The sequence below is a fragment of the Oncorhynchus kisutch genome, linkage group LG3 (assembly GCF_002021735.2).
Source record: "Oncorhynchus kisutch isolate 150728-3 linkage group LG3, Okis_V2, whole genome shotgun sequence".
Lineage (NCBI taxonomy): Eukaryota > Metazoa > Chordata > Actinopteri > Salmoniformes > Salmonidae > Oncorhynchus > Oncorhynchus kisutch.
In genome coordinates, this window is record NC_034176.2 from 61499912 (window position 1) to 61523936 (window position 24025).

General features: G+C 45.2%; 1 protein-coding gene across 3 annotated transcripts in view; it reads left to right on the forward strand.

The window, feature by feature from the left end:
- LOC109886640 (ankyrin repeat domain-containing protein 11) overlaps positions 1-24025 on the forward strand; it is a 145653-nt gene that overhangs the window by 29065 nt on the left and 92563 nt on the right. For all 3 annotated transcript variants that reach the window (XM_020478280.2, XM_020478272.2, XM_020478292.2), the window contains exon 2: positions 5929-6007. The gene's annotated coding sequence lies outside the window, so the exon portion shown is untranslated. The remainder of the gene's footprint in view (positions 1-5928; positions 6008-24025) is intronic.

The window sequence follows — 24025 nt, forward strand, 5'->3', positions numbered from 1 at the left end:
AATTACTGTACATAATAGATCCCACACTATGCAACATATATAACTTAATTGATGGGACTGATTTATGATTAACCCATGTTATTGTTAGATAAAATAGTGGACTCCTGAAGGAGAGATTTAATTTGTACACATGAAACATATGCTATGTTTTGCATTAGTTTGAATTATTAGAAGATTTTCTATTTAAATAGTATACCCAAAGACAGGGATAGAAGGGTCCAGGAGGGTATCGAGACAAACTGAATCCTCTATGTAATAATCTTAGGGATTACGATTATAGAGTTTTCTCATCTATGACTGTAAGCAGGGACACAGTCAGTCAGTATTTGGTAAGATTGAGGGAGCTATTTAATGCAAATAGTGGATTGGTAGATCCTGGACCGGGAGGAGATAGCATTTTTTTGATTGCTCTGAGATGTGAAACTTGTCAGGCAATAAAAAAAGATTCTGATAGGATGGGGAACTGCCACTTTGGCGGAAGTGAAGAGGTATGCAATTCACCATGAACACCATGGGAAAGAGGAGAAGAATAAGAAAGAACAGAAAGGAGCAGAGTATCTAATAGTAACTCTTGGGGAAATAGTAGACCAGCATAAAGGAGGCTTTAAGGGGAAGGGACCCAACAGAGAAGGGGAAAAAATGTACAGGATCAGACGATAGAAAGTGTTTTAATTGTGACAAAACAGGACATCTGAGCTCCTCCAAAGGATGAGAGACAAAGACCGTACCGAGACAGACAGAACAAGAATAGGATGAGTCCGGAAGACTCTGAAGAAGAGGAAGCATGACTGGATAGTGAGAGTGATCTAGACTGCGAGGTATTTGAATTGGCCAACATAGATTAGGCATTACAACAGGAACAGAAACCATACACAGCATCACAGATAAATCTTAAAGAAGTCAGAACAATTGGAAGAGAATTGTTACAGGATAGCCAAGACAGGGCGCCCCAAAAGGAATTGGACATGTGGAAAAGAAAAGGGGCGGTCCTACAGAATAATGTTTGGCATAAGGATAATTTACCTAAGTCACGGTTTAGATATGCGGCAATATTGACACATGGGCAGAGCCATGTGTCAACAGGGGGGTGGGTATAGCAGGTTAGGAAACACTTTGTGGCCTATGGGATAACACATCAAGGTAGAGTAAGAGCGCCTCTGGGGGAATACCCCCCAGGTAGAATATCCATTCTAACAATTGGAAATGGACTATTTTGAGCTATCCCGAAGTGAGGAAAAGAAGTGGTGTTTAACAATAATAGATAAATATATTAAATGGGTAGAAGCGTTCCCAACTTACTTGGCGGACATGATTACGATAGCTAAAGCATTGGGTCAAGATATTATCCCTAGATTTGGTTTACTAGAATCTATTTCTTTAGACAACGGATTACATTTTTGGTTAAGCAGGTAAAAGAGAGGCCAGAAATGGAACATTTTAAATAGGAAAAGATACGGTTCATATTACCCACAATCGGCAGGATTAATTGAACACAGGAGTGACACAATTAAGGAAAACACACATGAGCACAGGTAGAAATTGGGTACAATGTTTACCAATAGTATTAATGACTATTAGGGAAACTTCAGTTAAAAATGGGCTGTCCCCTTCGAGAAAGTGTTTGGTCGACCATACAGAATGTCTGAATTGGGAGGACCCGAGCAGGCCCACATAGAAGTAGAACATACTCTAGCAGAACACATGAGAAGATTGTTTGTTCACCACACTCGTATGTCAAAGATTTTGTGTCCCACAGGTGAATTACAGAAGGTGATTCACTCAATACAACTAGGAGACTGGGTGTGGATCCAGTCCCTGAGGAGAAAAGACTGGAAGCAGTCCCGTTGGGAAGGGCCATACCAGGTTTTGTTGGTAACCGCTTTTGCCGTTAGAATAGCTGAGAGAGCCGCTTGGCGTTACCCACTACAAAAAGGTAGGAACACATACAAACACTGCTGAACACACACAGAGTTAGGGAACAGAACCGAGTACCAATAGGGTCCGGGGGTTACCTCCCTAACGAAGATTCCCTATCCTGACCTATCATCACTGTGTGCGCTCAAGTGTGACCTACAAAATAGTGACCTACAAAATAGGAATCAGAGAGGGGCAGAATGTAGGTGAATCTAATGGCTGTACGACGGTAGTTAATGTGACTGACTTAGATTTGGAAGCACAGGAGAAAATTCTGAACCTCACAGCCCCTATAATGGCTGAATGGTGGGATTGTACCAGCAAAGGACGTTTCTGACAGATACTACCAAAAGGGTGGGTAGGTACTTGTGCCCTGGTGTTATTGGTCCAGCCAGTTATAATTAGTAATCAGAGGCCAGTTATAGAAGGCCAAAGTAGGCACAGGAGGAGTTTTGACCAGGATGGGAGTAGCCCTGTCTAGATGGATGCTGTTGGCATCCCTAGGGGAGTTCCAGATGAATACAAAGCTATGAATCAAATAGGTGAAGGCTTTACCACTACGTTCTTTTGGCGATTGACAATAAATACAATTTTGGATTGGATTAATTACATCTATTAAAATCAAGAGATTCATGAATGAAACCGAAGATGCAGTAAAAATTTTCCCACTTCCCTCATGACCTGGCAAAATAGGCTGGCTCTCGATATATTATTGGCCGAAAAGGGCGGGGTATGTAGAATAAGGGTTCATTGCTGTACTTTCATTCCAAATAACACCGCACCAGGCGGAAGCGTCACGAAGGTATTGGCTGGGTTGACTGATCTTAGTGAAGAATGTGCTAAGAACTTGGGGGTTAATACATCACAGGGTGGTTTGATGAAATGTTTGGCAAATGGAAAACCATAGTAGCTACCATCTTGGGGGCTGCTATTGCTTGTATGGGTATGCCCGTATTATGTGGTTGTCTTATTCCATGTGGTTGTCTTATTCCCTGTGTCAGAGAGTTGGGAAGCACGGCGTTGGAATCTGCTGTGACCCAGCAGATGGTGAGGTATGAGCCCATACCTGACTCAGACCAGTGGGATGAACGCTACATGCCTCCTGGAATGTTGAACGACGATGACTAATTCGACCCCGATGATCCACAATTTAAAACTTTACTTAGTTCTAACGTGTGAAGGTTATAGTGAAAATCTCAAAAGGAAGAGTTATAACTGGAAGTAGAAATAGAACTATACCCAGGTGAGGTGAAATAGACGTTGTACATTTATGGGTGTTATGCGATTTTTTTTTAAATAAACAAATTGTATCAAGATGTAATATTTAGTCAAAGGGTGGATTGATAGAATTTGGATGTTTAAGACAATGACTAAAGTATTTCACCCTGAAACCATATACTTGTATGAAATGTGTTAGTCATAATCCAATAATGTGTGTGACTAGACTTTTTAAGACTAGGCTATTGTGTTACTATTTCAAGTGTGATAACGGTGAAACTAATAACTGGAATGAGGCCTCCCCACCCTAGGGAGGAGAAAAAAAAAGAAATGGCTAGTCTGGGGCCTCCCGGGTGGCGCAGTGGTTAAGGGCGCTGTACTGCAGCGCCAGCTGTGCCACCAGAGACTCTGGGTTCGCGACCAGGCTCTGTCGTAACAGGCCGCGACACACAATTGGCCTAGCGTCGTCCGGGTTAGGGAGGGTTTGGCCAGTAGGGATATCCTTGTCTCATCGCGCACCAGTGACTCCTGTGGCGGGCCGGGCGCAGTGCGCGCTAACCAAGATTGCCAGGTGCACAGTGTTTACTCCGACACATTGGTGCGGCTGGCTTCCGGGTTGGATGCGCGCTGTGTTAAGAAGCAGTGCGGCTTGGTTGGGTTGTGTATCGGAGGACGCATGACTTTCAACCTTCGTCTCTCCCGAGCCCGTATGGGAGTTGTAGCGATGAGACAAGATAGTAGCTACTAAACAATTGGGGAGAAAAAATTGGGGGGTAAAATTAAAAATAATAATAATTTTTAAAAATGGCTAGGCTTGCAGAAGATGAGGAAACATGTTGCCGAAGTGTGACAAACAATGTATGTGAATTGTGTAATAATTCAGCCCACCTAAAGAGGTGGAGTTTCTACTGTTCATTTGTGTGTGCAATAAAAATATTGTGTTCTCATTTTGAAGACGGAATAAAGTTTTGATCTATTGGCTGAGACTGTCTATTTCTTTGATCTGGAGATTTACAACCTTCAGGAATTAGACAGATAAAATAGTTCAGTTAGAACATTGGGATAGAAATTCTCGTGGCACAGCGGAGCTGAAAACACTGTTCTAAACAGGGCACCTGATGCCAGCGGAGCTGAAAACACTGTTCTTAACAGGGCACCTGATGCCAGCGGAGCTGAAAACACTGTTCTAAACAGGGCACCTGATGCCAGCGGCGCTGAAAAATGCGACATAATAAGAATGTGACAAATGAAAATCTCGGAAACCGAGGGGGAATCTAATAACATCAACTACGATGAGTTGCTAATATGACTAGGATTGTGCCTTTGGGTTCTGAACAGCGAAAGAAAGTTGATATGAAAACCAATAGAACAACAGAGAAATGCTGGTTAATGGCATCAGGAAGTCTTTCTAAAATAACTGCTTCCACTTTTCTATGGCTGGATTTTGGTGAGGCTTCTTTGAAGCAAGGTAAGGCATTTCTCATTTGAAGTAAAATGTTCACGTTTCAAACTATTATGCAGCCTCCAGCTCACATTGCATATCGGTGGGTGACACGCTTGACAGCCTGCCTACCATTGACTTATAGCCTATGCACTCATGGCGATTTTGTTTTGTAGGATTCTCTGGACTTCTCTACTGCAGCCCTTTTTTTTAAAGCAGGCTTGAGAAATACTAGCTGCTTTTAATCGTGGCCTTCAAAACATTTTAGAATTTGTTAAAACAGATTTTTATTTTTTACATTGCATATTTGTTGTGCAATGGCTGCTTATAAAAGCACTCCAGTACCAGCTTTTTGAGGAGCTCATCTTGCGTTGTCTGACAGGCAATAGGCTATTCTGCTCCTCAAACTAGGCTCTGTAAGGTTTGCGCGTGTGATAAATAAGATTCTTGACGACTAACGAAAATACACGCTGCAATATAATTCCACAAAATGATGCAAATTAACCTATAGACTGGATGTGACCGGTCAAATATATTTTCGCTGGCTAACCGATGTAACCGTTAACATCTCTACTAATGGGATGAAATGTTGCTTTCATGGCCTTGTACAGTTTAATGGCAGTCTGACAGATTTGGTACACTTTGCACCTGGTCTCTTCAGAAGGGAAGAGGACAAGATGCAAGCGAAAGCCCGTTTTTATATTTAATTCATTTCTGAAAAGAAACAAACTCTTGGTTAATAACTCACTCTAAGACTGAAATCATGTTATTCTCTATCCTTTATACATATACTTTTCCACAATACCACTGAGCCTAACTGCGGGTGTGTGTGGTCAACTTATCATTTGTGCTAGTGGACACACTCACTGGTATTTGAACAACTGCCATGGAACAAATGTGAACGAGGGGCTAGGTGACAGCGACACAGGAATGTAACCGAGGTGGCACAACTGAAGGCCTTTGAAAAGCCCCTCTATCGTTCAAATCCTGATAAACCCCTGCCCTCAGTTTGGACAAAGCTAGGGTTGAGGGGCTGGCTATGGCTCGGGGGTTGAGGGGCTGGCTATGGCTCGGGGGTTGAGGGGCTGGCTGTGGCTGGGGGGCTGGCTGGGGGGCTGTGGCTGTGGGGTTGGTTGTGAGGGGCTGTCTACAGGGGTAGGAGAGGCTGGCATAGTGAGGCTTTAACCTTTTGAAAGGTTGCACTAAGACCAGCCTCTTCTGGAAGCCATACAATGTTGGGGGAATAGCACAACCTGAATGGGAGAAGATGACTCCCTACGCCAGATCTCATTAGGAATGTGAAACGCCAGCCAGCATCTCGGTAACTAATCCTCCCGTTTTGTTTTGTTTTGTAGGATTCGTTGGACTTCTCTACTGCAGCCCTTTTTAAAGCAGGATTTTAACGTCACCCATCCGCGGACAGCCATGGAATCGGTATGTATTGCTACATTCTCTGGAGCCATCTCTTTTTCTTGGCACTGTGTTTGTTACGATGTACTGAAGGTTTGAACACGCAGTATCTTTTTATTTTTTTTATTTTTTATGTTTACAGAAAGGGGTTTGTTTTCTAAGGCCCTTATTCCTGTACTCCAGCAGTCTTGTTGTTTTGACTGGCCACTTTTCGCCAAACCATCACAGATTCTAAATAAACTACACTCATATGCCACTATAGGGAGGGTTTGCTGTTGAACTGAGACATAGACAGACAGGAGCAGTGCTAGTACCAACTGGCCGCTTTAAAGCCCTGCACTCTCGACTGGAATGTGTGTATTAAGAGCAGGACTTAGTGCATGCCCAGGCCCTGCCTTCCTGTCCCTTTGTTAAAGGGGTTCTGTGTTTTAGCTGGTGTGGGCTTTTGTGTGTGTGTGTGTGTGTGTGTGTGGCTGTTTGTGTGGTGAGCGACTTGGTTTGGAAAGTAGGTCACCGCTCCCGTAGAGCTCAGTGTCACTAATGAAGAGTCCCTCTCCTGCATGCGGCTCATGTGACCGTGCTGCTTGATCAGTAAGTGGTGGCAGCCCCACGCCTCTGAAGAGACTGCTGCCTTTTCCCCACGGCGCACAGCCCCGGCACAGACTTTCAGCATGGGGGCTGTACAATCGATCTCCCCTTTCGTTCTCTCCCTACTCTCGTTTTGTCTTCCTGTAGCCTTCTCTTTAGCCAGACTCTGAGCAACGGGAGCTGGTGATGTTTACCTCTGAAATCACACCGTATCTGCTTACTGTCAGTGGAAACCATGGAAACTGATCAAAAAGCTCATTATGCTGTCAGTACCGTTTCTCTCGTCCCCACCCCCACCTCTCCTCATGTGATACCAGTCACATGGTTTCCAGGCACCAGTAGAGTAAATCAGAATCAGATTTTATTTTTAACTGCTCTACATCCTCCACTTTGCCAATGGTTAGCAGAAACAGACATAGGATTACTGTGTACCTCTCTCTCCCTCTGTTTCATGCTCTGTCCCCCCTCTCTCTCCTCTCTCTCTTTGCCACTCCCTGTCTCTCTCTCGCTCGCTCTCTGTCTCTCTGTGTTTAGCCTGCTCCCAGCCCTCGGCAGTGCTGATATTATTGTCAGCGTTATCTGCTGGTTGGGAGTTGTGCTGTGTTGGATGGTAGTGCAGATGAAAGGGTGTCTCTCCTGTGAATGTTCTCCTGCACTGTTTTGCCTCTACTCTTTACCAGCGTGTAGATTTTTTTCTCTCCCTCTCCCTTTCTAAAGTAGGCCTGTTCTTCAATGGGATTAGTCTGCAACACTCTGAACAGGAAAGTGGGCCCTGCCAGTCATATTACATAACTCTCATAGCCTGGCTTGAGACGACTATAAGGGCTTTGTTCCCCCAGACCCCGCTCCCACCCGCCTACCTCTCCTCCTGGCAGGCCACATGCTAATGCTCTATTGAAAGAGTCTGTGTGCTCCAAACAGGCATGGCTCTGTGGCCAGGGAGGAGAGCAACTCTGCATCATTACCCTGCAAATTGGCATTTCACTCATATCTTTAGCTGAGGAATGTGAACTCGAGGCAGAAGGAGCGGGAACTTTGGTGTGATTAGGTTTCCTTGTACGCATGTTGAATGATGAGATGATATAGGAGGTTGTGGACCGTTCAAAGGATTGAACCTTTGTGGTGTTGGCGTGTCGTATTGTTTTTCTCTCGTATGTAATATTCTTGTTTGGGGTTATCCCCACTGACTAGACTATTGTGCCCCATTAAACCACTTAGGTTGCAGACCTGTATTGTGGTTATATTGTTCTCTGGTATAAGCCCATGCCTCGTGATTCTATAGCTTATTTGAGCAGAAGTTTGACAGTTTGTTCATTTAGTAGGCTTGCGGCATAATGTGAAGAGCAGGATTGGTAGGGGGTAAAATGGCGCCTTTGCCCAAGGTTTTTCTTGCCATTCTGTTCCAAGTCATTGGAGCTAAGCACCGAGGAGGAACCGTTCTTTAAGATAATATCCAAGAGTGTGATGTCATTGTTCCATTAATCAGCGCAGCTGCTGATTGGCTCAAGTTCAAACCCACCCTGAAAGGAAGTGGCAACTAGCTCTCTCTCTCATCCCACTGCAGAGGGAAGGATGTTGGTAGCTGTGGTGCGTATCGCCAATATGTGACGACTCCAACCAGCGTTATAGCCTGGCTGATGGAAAACGCCTCCATGTATTTTTCAACTTACCTGCACTTGCCAACTCTTTCTTTGTTCTCGAAACCGGAAAAGGTGCATCTTTATAAATGTGCAGGTGGTTACAAAAACCAGAGATAATTCTGAAAGATATTAAATCCATGTTTTGTATTGAGTGAGAAATGCCTCTTGCGTGTGTAGATCTTTGTTTTGGTCGATCTGTGACGTGCCGCCATCTACTTCTACACTTGGCCGAGGCACATAGACAATCCTAGTTCCTGCCAAGATGCTGGGAAATGCTAGGTGTGCGGTAGCTAAGATGGCGAGGAAGCTATTTGGGCAGCGCAGAACATGGATTTAATAACTTTCAGAATGTTCTCTGTTTTTTGTTGAACCACATGCAACTGGACACAGGTGTTTTATACGATACTATTTTTCCCGTCTCGAGAACATAGTATCGCCAAATGCAGGTTATTTGAAAGATACATGGCTGCGTTTTCCATGAGCCAGACCGTAATGCCGATTTGGAGTCATCACATATCGGTGATACCCACCGTAGCTAGGCGGTAGGTAGCATCCAGCTGTCTTTCTGTCTGTCCACTCACAGGACACAACTATAAATGCGGATTTCGGAAGTGTGCGGTCACCAGCTCGAGTCAAATATAACCCTTTTGATAAACGGGCTGAGACACCGACCTTTGGGCATGGCTTGATGGCAGAAACGTTGTATTGTGTGTTTTCTCTTTGCAGATGGCGAAGCTCCATGGCTGCTGGAGAAGTTGGAGGAAGTGGTAGTAATAGGAAGGTACAGGGGGTCATGTCCGACTCTGCCACTGAAATGGTTTTTGATGGCAGGTTGGTCCTAGCACCACATTGGGCTTTGGAAATTAGCATGTAGGTGTGAGAATGAAAAGGATAAACAGCGTGCCGGCTACATAGAAAATAGTTTGTAAGTGTCGACTACAGGGCTCTCTCCTCTGAGGTATGAAGTGGTTTGAAAGGGAAGTGGTGGGGAGATGGGAAGGGAAAATATTTAAGTCTTGAATGTGTCAAAAGAGAACAGTGCTTTGAATGCAGTTTGTGGTGGAGAGGAGAACAGGACGTATCTGTTTTTTAATTAAGAGATGTTATGCTGCCTGCTTGAAAAGAATGTGCTGCTAGAAGGTCAGGGTTGATTCTCATGCTCTGCTCAAGGGTATGGCTCAGAGCTGCTGACAGCCAGGCAGGCCAGTGTCTGTCCCTCCACTCCCACACACTCGGTCAGAACCAAACTCGCCCACCACAGCATCGTACTGACTGCATAGGAGATGGGACTGGCTGACTGGCTGTGATGATAGATAGCCAGTGCTACTCTGAAATGATCAGATTTATAGTGTGTGTCTGGATGCTGAGGAGTTGGCTGACTGTTTTTGAAGATGGGACAGAATGTCTTTAAATGTTCTACCTCCCCTTTTCCAAAGCAAAGTTCCCATCAGTGAGTCGTCCGTCCACAAAGTCTGTGTTTAGATCTTCAGCCTAATTTTTAGAGCTGGGCTTTGGCTTAGCGCTGGGAATAACAGTAACCTCTTTACGGGCTGCTGTGTGCCTTGAACCAAAAGATATGACAGTGCATTGGACAAGACTAGACAATGGCCTCACGGGATTCTGTTCAATCAGGGTCCAAGAGACCAGAGTGACTGGTCCTAGCCTGTTCGCTGCCTCTCTCCCTCCAGTACAATACCTTCTGAACAGTGCTATGTACCCACCAGGCACCCAGTGTCTCCCTCTCTGGGCCTCTCTACTGTACCTCCTCCACCCCTCGTCTCCTCAGAGGATCAAACACTCCCCCCATCAAATCTGACGGGGGAGGAGGGGGCATGAACCACAAAACCCAGTGGAACAAATGATTGTGTTTGTTCTAATGTGAGTTATAGGGGCCCTCCCACAGCATCTCCTGGCAGCCTGTGTTTCTGCCTGTTTGCTCGGGTGTTTAGAACTCTGGCTGGGTGATTTAAGGAACATGGAGACACTGTACATTATCTGACCCTTTCAGCTCAATCTGCAAGCTGTAATTGGATTATTTGTAATGTAACGTGTTGGAAATATGGAAGGAATGGATCTTTTTCCTTTATCTGACTGGTGGAGTTTAGTGTCAGCTCAGAAGCCTGACTGTGAAAAGGCCTACACCACAGTGCTCTTCTGCACTTTGTTAGTGTTGTATTTACGGGAAAGGACAGTTTGATATGAGTGATGGGACTTAGTACAGATTAATTGGTTATTTCTGCCTTACCTTCGTCTCCCTTTCTGGGGCGGGGCGGCAGGTAGCCTAGTGGTTAGAGCGTTGGGCCAGTAACTGGGATCGAATCCCGAGCTGTCAAGGTAAAAAGGCAGTTTTACCCACTGTTCCCCAGTAGGCTGTCGTTGTAAATAAGTATTTGTTCTTAACTGACTTGCCTAGTTAAATGAAGGTTTAATAAAAATAAGAAAATTGGTCAATGTCACCAGACTGGTCAGCCCAACTTCTGGGCAGCAAGTCTACTTCTCATTCCACAACACCTAGGGTTTTCATCTATTTCTGACTTTACTGTCAATGTCTGTGGGATTTGAGTACTCCGTATTAAAATGAATAATGGAGAAAATAGAGAATCATATTTTAAGATCGATAGAACATGATCAATTAATATCTCTAAACATTGCCTCAACGATTTGCTTTCGATAGCTTTACTTTTCTTACTATTTCACTTGCAGCTATTGTGTACAATTTCTGAGATGATTGTGTCTGTGGAACTCTGAAGTCAGCGAGCGGGAAAGATGGTAGAAAGAGGAGCCACAACAACCATTATCCTCTTCCTTGTCCTTCCCCCATCCCCGAGTGACGCTGTGGTTTTTCCCCTGACTGCTGCCAGGTCTCTCCCCCCCCCTCCCCCTCCCCTCTCTTCTCCCTGGATCATGATGACTGAGCTGTTTGCACAGGGCTGGAGATTAGCAGGCTAATGTAGTGTTGAGTGGGAGAGGAGAAGCTGAGGCACAGACAGACACAGTGATGGGGCCTGGGCCTGCTGAACAACATGGGGAAGACCCCCTAACATTGGGCCTGGGCTGTGCTGGCGAGAGCCTGACAGTGTCATGGTAAGCTATACCCTTGTGACGGTGAATGGAATGTATTGAGTTAGTATTAAACACACACACAGCCTTATCTCCTGCTCTATCCGAGTGCTCTGGTAGTAGACAGGCCTATTTTAGGGAGCCACTTATTCACGTGTGAATGAGTGGAGTAGCTTGATCCCTCGTCTCTGGTTTCTTACCATAATGGCAGCCATAATGGCTCCGTTTCTGATTTATGTCAGGCGGGATCTGATTTCAGGAAACTCTGCAGTGAATGTAATTTTTTCTTCCAGTAATCTGAATTCCCTGTGCTCCCCACCCAGCCCACCTCTCAGGGGAGCCTGGAGCAAAGTGCTCGGGCCTGGGCGGACAGAACTGTAGCACGGCAGCCCAGCCCACTGGAAGGCAGTGGCAACCCAATCCTGCTTCCAGCTTTTCGGTTCAGTCCGCTGTCACTCCAGCAGCCAGAGCACTGTGACCTTGGTTTCAAGTAGCCCTGGCTTGGTAGTAAGCCAATACCACTCCTGGGATGGTATGACCTTGTTCACCAGCCCACTGTATGTCTGCATGCCTCTCTCCCCCTTGACAGAGGGGGTGACCTTTGCTTGCTGTGATAATTCAAAACAAGAAATAGTCATTGGCTGGTCATTGGCCCTGTCCTGCTGCTGGTTGCATAAAGGTTGTTGATTGTCGTATTAACCCGTCCTGGGCTCTGCTCTGAGAGGCTCGGAGCTCTCTGTCTCATGTGATTATTTTCCTACAGGTGCCCTCCATTGTTCTCTGTGTGTTGGCTACAGCAGAAGACGACTACGTCACCATCAAATGAGCTCCCTCTGGTCTAGTACACCTGTCATTTGGCCCCTTGGCTTGGTTGGAACTGTGAAATTACTTTCCCCCCCTTTTTTCAATCAACTGATTGGAGCCCTGGCCAATCAGTGGGTTTGTGTCATCTCGTTGTTACAGAGAGGGAACGGCACGTTTTAATGTTGTCTGAATGAATGGAACTGTTCAGTAGCTAGGCTAACTGTTTGTTAGATATTACTGCACTGTCGGAGCTGGAAGCACAAGCATTTCGCTACACCCCCAATAACATCTGCTAGTCACTTGTATGTGACCAATACAATTTGATTTAACCGATATGCTATCTTAGTGAAATCCTATGGCTTCTTTTGTGGTTGAGGTTTGTTTGGTGTTGTGCCAATTCACTGTTATCTCATGTTGGTTATTGAGCCGAATGCTTGTTGTCACAGAGTGGTAAAGCCTTACGCAAACACAGTGGGTACTAGCAGTGTATGACTGAACAACAAGGACCTATAGTTCAGCAGCTGGACCGGTCTCTCGTCAGCATCCTGTTAAATCATGATGTCGCTGAAGTGGATAGCAGCCGTCTTAGTGGGTTCATGACCAATTCTGCACTCCAGCCACCCAAGCCATAGTGTTCTCTCTGCTACCGCACTGCAAGCAGTACCAGTGCACCAAGTCTGAAACCGACAGGACCCCGAACCGCTTCTATCCCCAAGCCATAGGACTGCTGAACAAGGCTACTGAATAGCTAATCAAAGGGTTACCCGGACTACCTGCATTGAGCCTTTTTAGTTTTTTTTTAACACTGTGGTTACCAAACTTTTTACAGTCCCGTACCCCTTCAAACATTCAACCCCCTCTAGTACCAGGGTCAGTGCACTCTCAAATGTTGTTATTGCTGTCATTGTAATAAGCTTGCCACACACACTCATGTATTACATTTATTTAACATAAGGAGTGTGAGTTTGTCACAAACCGGCTCGTGGGAAGTGACAGAGCTCTTATAGGACCAGGGCAAATAATAATAATAATTATCATTATAATCATAATCATCATCAATAATTTTGCTCTTTATTTAGCCATCTTACATATAGAACCTTATTTGTTCATCGTAAATTGTGAATAACTCACCACAGATGAATGAGACGGGTGTGCTTGAAAGTATGCACATAACTCTGAAATGTTGGGTTGTATTGGAGAGTCTGTCCTTTTCCACACAGTCTGTGCCTGTATTTAGTTTTCATGCTAGTGAGGGCTGAGAATCCACTCTCACATAGGTACGTGGTTGCAAAAGGCATCAGTGTCTTAACAGCGCAATTTGCCAAGGCCGGACACCCTGAGCGCAGCCCAATCCAGAAATCTGGCAGTGGCTTCTGACACCCTCAAATCAGTTAGCCTAGCTGCTGAGAGTCCCTGTAATCATAGATTCAGATCATTCGGGTGAGAATTAACGTCACCCAGATAGGCCAGTCGTGTGAGAAACTCCTCATCATGCAAGCGGTCAGACAAGTGAAAATGATGGTCAGTAAAGAACATTTTTTTAAGCTTGTCTCTCAATTCCAAAAAATGTGTCAATACTTTGCCCCTTGATAACCAGCGCACTGTTGTATGTTGTAAAAGCGTTACATGGTCGCTTCCCATATCATTGCATAATGCAGAATATGCACGAGAGTTCAGGGGCATTACTTTTACAAAGTTAACCATTTTCACTGTAGTGTCCAAAACGTCTTTCAAGCTGTCAGGCATTCCCTTGGCAGCAAGAGCCCCTCGGTGGATGCTGCAGTGTACCCAAGTGGCATCGGGACCAACTGCTTGCACACGTGTTACCATGTCTCCCTGTCATGGCTTTTGTGCCATCAGTACAGATATCAACACATCTTGACCACCAAAGTCCATTTGATGTCACATTGCTGTCCAATACTTTAAAAATATCCTCTCATGTTGTCCTTGTTTCCGTGGTTTGCAGAAGAGGATATCTTCCTTAATTGACCCCCCATAAGCGTAACGGACATATACCAGGAGCTGTGCCAGGCCAGCCACGTCTGACTCATCCAGCTGTAACGCATATAATTCACTGGCTTGTATGCGAAGCAGTAATTGTTTCAAAACATCTCCTGATAGGTTACTGATGTGTCGTGAAACAGTGTTGTTTGATGAAGGCAGTGTCTGTATAGTTTGTTTTGGCCTTTTCCCCCAGCATTGTCCCAGCCATATCTGCGGCAGCAGGGAGAATTAAGACCTTCACAATAGTATAGGGCTTGCCTGTCCTAGCCACTCGGGAGCTCACCATATAAGACTCGTCTAGAAGCCCCTTGTTATTAATGGTATCTGTTTCTTTTATACATGCCTTACTACTTGAAAGTCGTCTTTATTCTCGCTCAAAAAAACTCCCGTGGCTTATTTTTGTGTTTTGTTTCTAAATGTCTGCGCAAGAGTGAAGGTCTCCCACAAGAGAGTAACGGTTAATGTGATTGGATGTTAAGTATTTGACTAGGCTCCCTATACCTCAGTTTGGTTAATACCTGTTCTAACACTCTTGCACTGATTCTCTGAAAACACACACACACACACACACACACCCAACACACACACACTTTAACATTCACCACATACGCTGCTGCTACTGCTCTGTTTATTATCTATCCTGTACCTATATGTACATACCGGTAGTTACCTCATAGCCCTGCCCATCGACTCAGTACTCCCTGTATATAGCTATGTTATTTTGAACTCATTATTCACTGTGTTTATTCCTCGTGTCACTTTTTATTTGATGTTTTTAAACTTTGCATTATTGGAAAAGGACCCTTAAGTAAGCATTTCAGTTTATTTTATTATTTTTCATTTGATTTATTTCACCTTTATTTAACCTAGCCTACCACTAGTTGAGAACAAGTTCTGCGACCTGGCCAAGATAAAGCGTAGCGTTCAACACAACACAGAGATAAACATGGAATAAACAAAACATACAGTCAATAATACAGTAGAACAAAAAAACAAAGTCTATATACAGTGAGTGCAAATTATGTAAGTTAAGGAAATAAATAGGCCATGGTGGCAAAGTAATTACAATATAGCAATTGAACACTGGAATGGTAGATTGGCAAGTAGAGAGAAATGTGCAAGTAGACATACTGGGGGGGTGCAAAGGAGCAAAATAAATAAATAAATACAGTATGGGGATGAGGTAGGTAGATAGATGGGCTATGTACAGGTGCAGTGATCTGTGAGCTGCTCTGACAGCTGGTTGGTCTACACCCGTTTAGAACATGTGATTTCATAGGCTTCCTCCTCCTGTGAATTCCTCCCAGAGGCCAGCTGCATTACCACCAGCTACCACCTCCGTTGTCAGTGTAGTGTTGGTGCAGCCTCTGTCTCCGTGATGTGGTTGGTCCTCCAAATATGACGCTCGGTCTCATGTCTGTACACAACCAATGAAGCAGTTTTTTTTTTTTTTGTGCCTGCCTGTTTTAAACTACTTAGGACTATCTGAATGAAATCTAAAAGCGTGTGTTTCCTTTTCTGTTGCGAGGGGTGCAGGACATTTTTGTTGTTGCCTGTTGTGTGTCCTGGCCCGTGCATGCAGAGAAACAAAGAGGGTTAGCAGGCCCGGGCTTCTCTTTGCTCTGTCTCTCCGGATCCAGGTGTTCCTCTACCAGTGGGCTCACAGCGACAGACAGCAGACACATAATGTTGGCCCTGTGTGTGTGTGTGTGTGCCCCATCTCTTCTCCTGGCTTTGATTCACTCCAGCTGGCCGACTGGAATCAGCTCTGAATCGGCCCAGGCTTGTATGCTGGGGAGAATTCCTGCTTGGAATTGTAATTGCTGTTTTATGTGAAGATGTCCCCCATCTCACTAAGTTTCCATTTTAGCTAAGGGAGGGGGGTGGGGGGGGGTTATTGCTTAAAGTGCCTCGTTACATTCTGTAAAGTTGGGGGTCTGTTTTTTAATACAAAAACTATTGTAAAGCTCTGCACTTTCCATCTACCTCCTTTGATGTAAACAAAATGTGTTGCCCTGTCATAAGCCTTTAGCACTCTGGGTTGGAATGGACCTTCTTACGACAGAGGGGCATACAACAAAGCAGGATCAATGAGTTAACCATAAATTGCTATAGGCTTTCTGGTTCATTAAGAAAGCTAAACTTAGATAAGCGTTTTTTGGTTGTTGAGTCAATTAGACCATGCCCATTTCAAGAGGATCTTTCCAAAAAATACAAGTTATTTCAGAATAGTTAGTCAAGTTATCTGGCTACCTCATTGCTCCTGCTGTGTAGTATACCCTTAGGGCCAGTATAATGGGGATATAGATAGATCCTGAGAAACAGAGCAGTAGATTGATTGATGTTTTGGACTGAGTTGTTGTTCAGCTGTTCACAGAGATGGTGATAAAGAGCGGGGGGGAGATCGAGTCACTGAGCATCTCTGTGTTTCCATGCTCTCTGACGGAGCCAAGCAGGGGAACAGACGAGGCAGCAGATGGGCCTTCCCACGCCTCTCACGGGCCTGTCTGTCCAGGCAGGAAGGAAGGAACTCGCTCATGGCTCGCTCTAGCCACCTCAGTGTTCATCCAAGCCATGTCATATCCACTATGGCGGACCATCAGTGTCTGATGAGAAGTGGTCAGGGTGACATATGGCCGTCTCCATGGGGGGCAACAGTGTGCTCCCTCATCCTCTCTCTCTCGGTCCCCCTATCTGCTCTCTCACACTCAATCTCCCTCTCCTCTCTCCTGCGGAGAAAGGGCCTGGTGTACTGCCGCTCCAGGTTTATGGAAATGAAGACACATCACACCCCTGTGATAACCACTGGCTGCCTGCCAACTCGGTCAGATGACCGCTGTCTGTGAGCGAAAAGTCTGTCTGTCTCAGTGGGCGGTAGACATGGGCTTAGTTTGAATCTGACTACCCTGCTACTGAGAACCTCTGGTCTACATATACTAGGCCTAAGCATGCTCACCTGCTATCTCCAAATGCAGATCTAGGGCCAGGCCCCTTGTTACTTGTTAATCCATTTTTGCTCAGCCAACTGTTTTGATGGTTTCTCTCTCCCTCCTGGCACCAATGCTTTAAATAGAAGCCCCTCTGGGAGGATCAATACAAACTCCAGGGTAATTGATGAGAGGAGGCAGGCTCTGTGACGACCTGCACCCTGCCAGTGGGATCCTGAGGAGATTACAAGGTGGGAATCGGGTTTCATCCGATGCAGATTTAATCTCTCTTTTGGAGAAGCCCTAGTGTGTTGCTTGGTCTGTTAGGTGTCCACTGCCTACAGACAGGGAATTCAGGGTTGTGTCTTAGATTGTGTTCCCTTTCCAGATAGTCTCCATCTGTTGCACTGCCATATGACCAATTCTGTTATCTGGCAGCAGCTCTTTCTGGTTCTGTAATGAATACTAGCTTTACTCATCAGTGAAGAGAATAGCAGCCAAACCGTCATTTCAATCCATGGTTTAATCTTCGAGTAAGCTAAAGTCTGTGATACCATCTCTTGCTGCTTCTTAACAAAGGGCCACGCTATAGGCCCCCCTGAGGCCCCAACCTCACCCCTTTGGCCATCCACGGCGTCCTCTGGGCTGTTTAGGCTTGGCTTGGCTTCTCCTTTTTGTTTGGTGGGGAAGGGAGGCTGTGCATTATTCAACCTGACCCAACCTGATGCAGGGCTGTAGGGGGACTCTCTCCTCTCTCTCATTGTCCTGCTTTTGTTCTCCTTTCACTTCTCAAGTCTCTCTGGACAAAAGTCTTTTTTCTGGTGACCTCTGACTAAGACTTAAAGACCTCCCAATGATCGCCAGGGAGGCTTTATGTCCCCCACACATTCTGTTATTGTTTGGGGAACAGAAAGCAGCTCTCGGTCTCTGTTCATTTGAGGCCTGGATTGGAACGGTGATGGTTGGAGCTGTTGATGATGCATGGTGTGACTGATGAGGTGGAACACTTGGACCATGGAGCCCATTGCTATAGGGCCCAAGTAAATGGCTCTCACCCAGCCTCCGGTCCAGAACCCAGAGGACAGAGGGCCTCACATTTAGCTCCAGATTTAAGGGTTTCTGTTTTGGTGTGGTTTACTTTTCAGATTAAGTTGTCTGCTTCCTTGCAATGGGGCCTGCCAGGAACCTACCGTGTCTGTCTTGGACATGGTTTGCTACCCTTGTCACCGCCTCTTGTGTTTGACTTGGACTTAGTGAAGCTCGGAATTTTGACTTCCACTCTGAAAGAAGCAGTGAAGGGGAGAGCAGGGATTGCATGTGTGTGTGTTTTTATGTCAGAGGTTTCTGAAGAAATGGACTGGACTCTCTCCAGTGGCAGCCCTGCTTCTCCTGATGGATTCTGGGGTTCAGAGTGTTGTGCTGTAGTTCTTGTTATACTGACACAGCAGTATTCTAGTTAAGCAAAACTACATCATTAATTGAAGTTAACTTTCCTTATTAAGTCTCGCATTCTTCAAGGATACAGAGTGGCATTGCCAAATACCTAGTTTCTGTTTACCTCATTTGCCCTCCTTTGCCGTAGACATGGCCCACGAGGAGTTATTTATTTTTTGCCTAAATTAGAAAACTCGCCCTCATTCCATCCAGCGCCTCATGTGCATTATTATTCGGTAGGCTATTTGTAACAGTTGTGCAAGGTCATTTTGATTGTTGCGTTGTTGGGGGAACTACCATGTTTCCCCAGCTGCTGCTGCAACAACAACTTCCCCTCTGCTTCTCAAGCAGCTCTTTGACCAGCTCTTACTATTTCCCTCAGCCAGGAATGTGTTCCTGTCAAAATGGCATGTCCCTCTGGGTTCAGAGTACTCCACATTCGCCTTGTTTGTCATGGTAGTCCCAGGAGAGACTCACAACACCGGAATAGCTGATATATTCTGGACTGAAATAGTACGGCAATTATCATATTTTAATTCAATCTCTCTCTCCTTCTCTTTTCTCTCCTCTCTTTCTCTCCTTCTCGGGAAGAAAAATGTGGTTTATCTGTGCTTCCTGTGTAATTGCTCTACATCAACAACAACAAATAATCTTCATTTAACCTTTTATTTAACAAGGCAAGTCATTTAAGAACATTGTTATTTACAATGATGGCCTACCCCAATTGTGCACCGCCCTATGGGACTGCCAATCCCGGCAGGTTGTGATAATCACCCACACAGCCTGAGTGCTGCTGTAGTTTGGAGGTTGTTTATATGTTAAGTGTAGATGCAGTGCGTTCAGAAAGTATTCAGACCCCTTTGACCTTTTCCACATTTTGTTACCTTACAGCCTTATTCTAAAATGGATTCAATTGTTTCCCCCTCCTCAATCTACACGCACTACGTCATAATGACAAAGCAAAAACTATCACATTTACGTAAGTATTCAGACTCTTTACTTTGCTTTTTTGTAGCGCTTTTGGCAGCGATTACAGCCTCGAGTCTTCTTGGGTATGACACTACAAGCTTGGCACAACTGTATTTGGGGAGTTTCTCCCATTCTTCTGTCAGGTTGGATGGGGAGTGTCGCTGCACAGCTATTTTCAGGTCTCTCCAGAGATGTTTGATCGGTTTCAAGTCTGGGCTCTGGCTGGGCAACTCAAGGAGGTTCAGAGACTTGTCCCGAAGCCACTCCTGCATTGTCTTGGCTGTGTGCTTAGGGTCGTTGTTGTGTTGGAAGGTGAACCTTCGCCTTCGGGACAGTATGTATATGTATGTATATACACTGCTCAAAAAAATAAAGGGAACACTAAAATAACACATCCTAGATCTGAATGAATAAAATATTCTTATTAAATACTTTTTTCTTTACATAGTTGAATGTGCTGACAACAAAATCACACAAATTATCATTGGAAATCAAATGTATCAAGCCATGGATTTGGAGTCACACTTAGAATTAAAGCGGAAAACCACACTGCAGGCTGATCCAACTTTGATGTAATGTCCTTAAAACAAGTCAAACTGAGGCTCAGTAGTGTGTGTGTGTGTGTGTGGCCTCCACGTGCCTGTATGACCTCCCTACAACGCCTGGGCATGCTCCTGATGAGGTGGCGGATGGTCTCCTGAGGGATCTCCTCCCAGACCTGGACTAAAACATCTGCCAACTCCTGGACAGTCTGTGGTGCGAGACATGATGTCCCAGATGTGCTCAATTGGATTCAGGTCTGGGGAACGGGCGGGCCAGTCCATAGCATCAATGCCTTCCTCTTGCAGGAACTGCTGACACACTCCAGCCACATGAGGTCTAGCATTGTCTTGCATTAGGAGGAACCCAGGGCCAACCGCACCAGCATATGGTCTCACAAGGGGTCTGAGGATCTCATCTCGGTAACTAATGGCAGTCAGGCTACCTCTGGCGAGCACATGGAGGGCTGTGCAGCCCCCCAAAGAAATGCCACCCCACACCATGACTGACCCACCGCCAAACCGGTCATGTTGGAGGATGTTGCAGGCAGCAGAACGTTCTCCACGGCGTCTCCAGACTCTTGTCACGTCTGTCGCATGTGCTCAGTGTGAACCTGCTTTCATCTGTGAAGAGCACAGTCAATCTTGGTGTTCTCTGGCAAATGCCTAATGTCCTGCACGGTGTTGGGCTGTAAGCACAACCCCCACCTGTGGACGTCGGGCCCTCGTATCACCCTCATGGAGTCTGTTTCTGACCGTTTGAGCAGACATGCACATTTGTGGCCTGCTGGAGGTCATTTTGCAGGGCTCTGGCAGTGCTCCTCCTGCTCCTCCTTGCACAAAGGCGGAGGTAGCGGTCCTGCTACTGGGTTGTTGCCCTCCTACGGCCTCCTCCACATCTCCTGATGTACTGGCCTGTCTCCTGGTAGCGCCTCCATGCTCTGGACACCACGCTGACAGACACAGCAAACCTTCTTGCCACAGCTCTCATTGATGTGCCATCCTGGATGAGCTGCACTACCTGAGCCACTTGTGTGGGTTGTAGACGCCGTCTCATGCTACCACTAGAGTGAAAGCACCGCCAGCATTCAAAAGTGACCAAAACATCAGCCAGGAAGCATAGGAACTGAGAAGTGGTCTGTGGTTATCACCTACAGAACCACTCCTTTATTGGGGGTGTCTTGCTAATTGCCTATAATTTCTACCCGTTGTCTATTCCATTTGCACAACAGCATGTGAAATTTATTGTCAATCGGTGTTGCTTCCTAAGTGGACAGTTTGATTTCACAGAAGTGTGATTGACTTGGAGTTACATTGTGTTGTTTAAGTGTTCCCTTTATTTTTTTGAGCAGTGTGTGTATATATATGAATATGTGTGTCTAAACCTGTTTTCCCTTTGTCATTATGGGGTATTTTGTGTAGATTGATTGAGGAAAAGGTTTTATTTAATCAATTTTGGAATAAGGCAAGGAAACAAAATGTGGAAGAAATCACAGGGTCTGAATACTTTCCGAAGGCACTGCATGTGAGATCTGTCTGCAGCTCTTCAATTACGTCAATTATTCAACTGTTCATTATCACTCACTCTCTGGGTATAGGCCTATGTATTAACATGCTCACCAAACGGACTCTGTGCGTGCGTCCGCCATCGTGCGCATGTTGATTTTGCCTTTCCGCGCCAGACGCGTTCATGACGTACAGGTTAAAATCGCAAAAACCAACGGGGAACCAACAATATTAGTTGTCTTTTTTTGTTGGTATGTATTAGAGGTCAACCGATTATGATTTTTCAACGCCAATACTGATTTTATTGGAGGACCCCAAAAAAAGCTGATGTATTTATTTATTTGTAATAATGACAATTACAACAATACTGAATGAACACTTATTTTAACTTAATTTAATACATCAATAAGATCAATTTAGCCTCAAATAAATAATTAAACATGTTCAATTTGGTTTAAATAATGCAAAAACAAAGTGTTGGAGAAGAAAGTAAAAGTGCAATATGTGCTATGTAAGAAAGCTAACGTTTCAGTTCCTTGCTCAGAACATGAGAACATATGAAAGCTGGTTGTTCCTTTTAACATGAGTCTTCAATATTCCCAGGTAAGAATTTTTAGATTGTAGTTATTATAGGAATTAAAGGACTATTTCTCTCTATACGATTTGTATTTCATATACCATTGACTATTGGATGTTCTTATAGGCACTTTAGTATTGCCAGTGTAACAGAATAGCTTCCGTCCCTCTCCTCGTCCCTTCCTGGGCTCGAACCAGGAACACATCGACAACAGCCACCCTCGAAGCATCGTTACCCATCGCTCCACAAAAGGCGCGGCCCTTGCAGAGTAAGGGGAACAACTACTTCAAGGCCACTTTAAACGTGTACATGACACTGCAACAAAATTTCCCCAATGGGGACAAAGTCAGTAAGTATGTAAGTACATATTAAATTGGGGACAGGTTGAAAAACACATGGAACATTCATGGACATTTTGATAGCTTGCTGTTGCTAGCTAATTTGTCCTAGGAGATAAACATTTTTTTTTTTTACCTGAAATGCGTATGGTCTTTTTTGCCTGGTCTTTCTAGAATTTTGAGTCATACAAAATCATGTGTTCTCTATTCTTACAATTAATCCACATTATTTTTTTGTGTTTTTTTTGTGGTGGTTGGCAAACACATTTTTAAGGTGCAGAACCGCCACCGACTGGAATGTGGACCTCGTTCATCTTTCATTCACCCATGTGGGTATATGCTCCTAAAATCAATGAGATGGGAGAGGCGGGACTTGTGGCGCTTCAAGCGTCTTAAATATAGCGTATTTCTATTTTAGCGCCTGACTACACAGAGGCTTGTGAGCAGTTTGGATGAAACGATTGAATAGCATATGTGTACATTTTATTTTGCAACGTGGGCGGTTTGGTCCGCATGTAAGCCCTATTTCTTCAAGAGTTTTCTCTGTTAGTTAAATTAGTTCATCCTTCATTCCTGGTCCCTGACCAAGCCGGAGTACCTGTATCAGTACCTGTATCAGTGGTGAGCAAACAGTACAGACGTGACTGAGCAAGCCTCCAGCCATCCAGGAACGCCAGCCTGTTTTGAGTTTCCATTGAATCTCATAATGGTGTTCCTGAGGCTTTCTCTCTCTCCCTGGGGTGGAAGCATTATCTCTCCTGGCTGCAAGAACTCCATTATTTACCGAGCAGAGCACTGAGCCCGCCCTAATACAATGTTCCATTAGATTGCATCAGCCAGATTTATTGCTGGGCTCCTCATCTCCCTCACCGATCTGTGGTCTGGGCTCCGGATTCTGCAGGAGGGAGGAAACGAAGGGGGTGGTTCGGGGAAACAGGATCTGGTGTGGGGCATTTCTCCATTCTGTAGACGGACAGACAGAGAAGGAGGAGAGAAGCGGAGGGGCCTGGGCCTCACACCTGTGAACCTCGTTTATGGCAGCGGAAACTCATCTGAGCTGCTCTGAGATGAGGAACTTGAGCTGCACCATGAATGAATCCCGCTCCCATGGTTTTTAGACAGACATATTTTTTATAATAACCCCCCCTCCTTCCTTGCCTTTATTAAACGAGGCAGTGGTGTGAACAGGGCTGTAGTCGCGAAGGTCGAGCGCCATATGTCAGAGTGGTAGCACCTTGTGAGGCCTTAGTCCTGTCTGCAGCACGGCCCAGCTCGCGCTTATCACTGTCTGGGGGAACGGTGTGCAGGGAAACACAATGCATGTTTCCTACTAGCACTCATGCCTTGTGGAGGTGTAGAGGTTTCCTAGGTTGCAAATATTCTAGTTTACAATCTCACACTCTTTGTTTACTTTATGGTCCTCGTAGTGTAGGCCGAAGGGCACATATGTGATCACATGCTTGTTATTGAATGCTGAAATGGCACTGCAGAATTACGATGCAGGCTACATGTAGTATTCTCTAATCCTAAACCTTTCCTCCTCGTGTTCTGTTTTCATCCAAGCCATGGACAGTTGTTAGGAGTGACTCACTCATCCATCCATCAACCCACCCACACACACCAACGGTAGCAAATGGAATGGCTTATGTGGCACCA